Source organism: Echinops telfairi, unplaced genomic scaffold (assembly GCF_000313985.2).
Source record: "Echinops telfairi isolate 266 unplaced genomic scaffold, ASM31398v2 ScPeMD7_5167;HRSCAF=5991, whole genome shotgun sequence".
Taxonomy (NCBI): Eukaryota; Metazoa; Chordata; class Mammalia; order Afrosoricida; family Tenrecidae; genus Echinops; species Echinops telfairi.
Window position 1 is genome coordinate 2,451,509 of NW_022109066.1, and position 5,060 is coordinate 2,456,568.

Consider the following 5,060-nt stretch of genomic DNA (forward strand, 5'->3'; position numbering starts at 1 on the left):
CTCAAATCTGCAGTATGAAAACAGTTATCCAAAACCCACTGTCATTGAGTCTACTCTGATTCATAGTGACCCTATATTTGGTTTTAGAGACTGTAAATCTTTACTGGAACAGACAGCCTCATCTTTTCCCCTCTGAGCTGCTGGTGAGTTTGAACTGGTGACCTTGCGGTTAGCAGCTGAATGCCTAATCCAAAGCACCACTATGACTTCGTAAAAGTGGCTAAAAAACAAATTCAGTGCCATTAAGTTGATTCTGACGCATGTTGACCCTATATAAGGTTTCTAAGACTGTAAATCTTTTATTGAAACAGTCTTATCTTTTTCCAGTAAAGTAGTTCTAGGCAAGAGTAAACAGGCATCCCTGTGGCCCCATAAACTGGCTGGATTTCCCACCTTCACTGGTTGCAGTTAACTGTTTATTTTTCTTTCTTTCTGAAGTGTTTGCTTAAGTCTTTTTCACTTTGGGCTAAAGATAATTAATCTCTGTTTCTGGGTTATTATTGTTGAATTATTTATGCATATTAGACACAAATATATATTATATTATTATAAATCTTCCCAATTTGTGGGATATCTTTTTATTTTCTTAATGGTGTCTCTCAAAGAGCAAACTTTGTAGTAAACTTTTATATAATGTTTCTTTTATGGATTTTCACTTTTCTAAGAAATCATTGTTCAAGCAAAGCTGCAAAAAAATGTATCTTCCAAAAGATTCATAGTTCAGTGTTCACCTTAAGGTCGAGGCTGGATGTGTGTTGTATGAAGTAAGGGCCAGTGTTCACTCTCTTCCTTGTCTATGCGGCCATCTAGTTCCACCACCACTTGCTCTCAAGACTTTCTCTTCCCCATTTAGTTGCCTTGGCACTTTTATCAAAGAAGAAGAAGAAGAATTGAACCCATAAATGCACTTTAAAAATATTGTCTTTCATTAGTTAAATGTCTATACTTTTTGTCAGTATCACACCATCTTATTTATTGTATTTGTATAATAAATCTGGACATACGGTAGTAGGTCTTCCATTACAAGAATTGCTTTGGTTATTCTAGAAGATCTTAACTTCCAGCTAGGAACCCAAATTTTAGAATTAATTTATCAATTTTCTCCCCAAAAATCCCTGCTGAAATTTTGAATGGGATTGTTTTAACACTATAGCTTAATTTGGATGGAATCAACATCTTAATGATATAAAAGTCTCCTAGTCTATGGACCTGGTCTACATCTACTTTTCTCTTAAGTCCTTTTCAATTTCTCCCAAATTTATTCTGTGGTATTTTATGTTTTATGAAACATTTTTGATGGGTTTTTAAAATGTGATTTCCAATTATTTTGCAGCTAGAATAGAAAAATACAATTGAGCTATGTATATGAATCTTGTAGCTTACAGCTTAGTAAGGGCAGTTATTAGTTTTATCATTATTATTTAGATTTCTTTAGGAACTGATACATAAATCATATTGTTTACAAATAGAGACAGTTTTATCTCTTCTTTTTCTGTCTTTGCCTTTTTGTTTCTATTGCTTTGTTCATCTTTAATAGAAGTGGTAAGACTTGGGATCCTTCGCTTGTTCTTAACCTAAGTGGAAAAACAAATTAGTGGTTTACTATTAAGTATGATATCACAATAGGTTTGTTTGTGTTTTATTTTTGTTTGTTTTCTGTAGAGTTCCATATTAGATTGAAAAAAAATCCCTTCTATTTCTATATGCTGAGAGATTTGATTTTTGTAAACTATGCATGAATATTGAATTTTGTCAAAAATATTTTCTGAATCTATTGGATTGATAGGTTTCCCTATACAGTCTCTTAATATGGTAAATTGCGTTGATTAATTTTTTATAGGCAAAACAGCCTGACATTCCTGGGGTCACCCTTAATTACTCTTGATGCATTATTCTTTCTACATATTGTTAGAAGTGATTTGTTAAATTTTTGTTAACAATGTTTGCATCTGTGTTTATGTAGGAACTTAATCTGTAATCGCTCACACTTGCCAAGTTTTGGTATTACATAAATTGACTTGTAATCCTTCTTTAATTTATGAAAAAATGGCAAGGTTGATATTATTTCTTACTTAGATTTTTGATAGATAGTACCAGGAAAACCATTTAGACCTGGAGTTTTCTTTCCGGGAAGATTCAAATGATGAAAATACTTGTTTTAATTAAATATAGGGCTATTTAAATCTAATGTTTAATCTGTGTCAATTTTAATAAGTTGTTCTTTTTTATTCCAGGACTTGGGTCATTTTAGTTAAGTTTTTCATCTATTTATTTTTATATATCTAGCTTAGATAACTTCTCTTTGAAATGTTCCTTGACATCTTCACCAGAAATTGGGTCCCCTACACTAATTGGGATCATGCACTTCGCCTTGTACTGAAGTTGTCCATATTTTTCTTTCTGCTTGAAGTTGAAGACTCTCATATCTTCGAGTCTCTGAAACTTTGTCTGGTATCTGGATATAATAGACAGCCCCCAATACATTGACTCAATAACTAAATTTATTATTGTCTGTAGTCACGCAGTATGTTTCTGACTTCCTCAGTGAGGAATTATTCAATGTTCATATTCGTTCTATGTGTCATGTTTAGAATATGAAACTAGCCAAATGGTTCAGAAAATCAATATAATTTAATCTCAGAAAAGAAAAGGCTAAATGGAAGTCTGGAAAATGTGCCTACATAAAGGGAGGGAATTAAAATGGTTGTGTCAGACATTGTGTTAAACTGATCTAACATAACTCTCAAAATAACTCATCTTATAGGATCTTATCTTTTCCATCTTGTAGATCAGAAATCTGAGGTTCAGAAAAGTTAAATACTTTGCCCAGGCTTACAGAATTTTAAGTGGAAGGACTGTATTTCAAAGCCAAGTCTGAATTATACCATTATCCATATTCTTGGTTTCCTTTGTACTTTTTCTCATTCAGTCTTGTACTTGAATGAGTTTCTTAAGTTACCTTTAACATTCTGTGGTCCCCATACTAGAATGCTGGCATCCTGGTGCAGTCAGAACAGTTCTAAAAAACCTGTAGTTACTTGGTTGGCTTCTAGTAAAAAAATACAGAAATAACATAGAAAATATAAAACCATGTATGCTACGAGACTCCCTATTGTTTTGTCACTAATCTTCATGAGCCATTGTCTACAATCCTGGCATTCTTTGGATATTATTAGGTGCCACATTCTTATTGTGATTACTTGAGGAATTATCAGTTCTAGAGTTTCTTACCCAAAATGGCATCAGGGAAAAGGAAGAGGAGACCAGGGCCATGATGACTCAAGGAATCACCATGGCTTGATGTGAAAGGAGAGCATCTCTTAGCATCGCTTAGCTTACATTTGTTTGGTTTAGAAAGATTTATGGCTTAACTTGTGCAAGACACATTCCTCTCATTGTATCCTGATACACGATACACGAAGCATCAGCTACAATTATGTTACCTCTGTACGACAGAATTACCTGTTACCTAAGGAGCTTCTAGGGGCTCTGGTTACCACCTGGTACAGTGATTAAGCTCTCGGTTGCCTATTGAATGTTCGTGGTTTCCTACAGATGGGTTGGTGGTTAACCCACTAGGTCATCTGTGATAGAAAGATATGGCACTCTAAAGATTACAGCCTTGGAGAACCTATGGGGCAGTTCTGCTTTCTCCAGTAGAGGTCACCGTGAGTCCGAATGGACTCAATGGCCATGGGTTTTGTTTCCATTTGAGAGAGCATCTCCCTTTGTTTTCCTTGTTTGCTCAAAGTGAAGAACAAAAGGAATAACAATGTGAATAACAAAAGGATTAACACGCTGTATGGTTGTTTGTGTACAATACTGGAGCCAGGAAGGTGCTGCTTCTCCAGGGATGTGATTTGCAAAAAGTCATTGAGGAAAGGATGCAAAAATTTATACTGAGCATTCCCTGTGGTCTCCCAGGCTGAGGGTGTTCCGTTCATGTATCACAGGCACTAAACAAGGGGACTTAATCAATTCCCTCCCTTGACCTGCAGGGCTCAATTGGAAGACTCCAGGAGGCATCCACACCGGAGGTTCTTTCTAGCCAAGAAAGCAAGCCTGCACTTGCAGAGCTGGTCACAGCGGGCAGTTGGGAAGTGGCTCTGTAAAGCATCCCTGCCTCTTAAACTTCCGAAATCAATATTGGGATAGCCTTTGTCTCCAAGTACAGATACAGCTTCTTCGTAGCCTGACCATCAACTTGTTGAAAGCAGAGCACTGCTGAGACTTATGTTAATTGATAATGTTTCTTCTTGCAAGCCTGAATCAAAAATAATTCTCCGTGGAGATAAGGGGGGAATGAATGTGTGAGTTTGGGGAAGCTGCTTTTAGTGGCAGAATTTTTCTGAGTAGCCATTTGAGATATAACAGGAAGCAGAGAAATGGGTAAGAATGGAAAGGTGGGATTTAAAAACTTTTTGTTTCTGACTTAACACCCTACTTAGGCAGAACCACAGTGTATTTGATAGCTACCTTTTAAATACTTTCTCCATGGATGGGTGGATGGATGTTCAGGTCTAGACACTTGACAAATCCTGGTAGATTTCTTGGACTCCAAATGGGTGAAGAGGCCACAAAGCACATCTCCTGGGTGCATGCTCTCTTTATTCAAAGGCAGGATGAACGTTCTGGCCTGCCACTTGGTCTGGTTCCAGCAAAGAACCTGTATTCTCTGAGGTAACTGTTTCCCAGTACTGAGTACGTTCATCTCTCCTCTTCCATCAATGGGTATATGTTCCCTCAGCGTGTGCCCCAGAGATCCTCCTCTTTGAGCAGAATGCAAATTGCATGACTAGGAAATGCCCTATGGGAAGGAGAGCATCCAGACAGATCCAGCAAGATAGAATGGAACATTTCCCCACGCTTCATGCTGCTGAAGCACAGAAGTGTACTTGATTCCAACAAGATACCCAAGTTTTAGCATGCTTTTCTGCCCACTTTCACCCATAACTCTTCCAACTCACTATCTGTTCAGCTTGTGCAAAGAAACCAAAAAAAAAAAAAAAAGGAAAAGAAAAGCTAGTTAGCTAAAGTGAAGTGGCATTTAATTAAAAGCA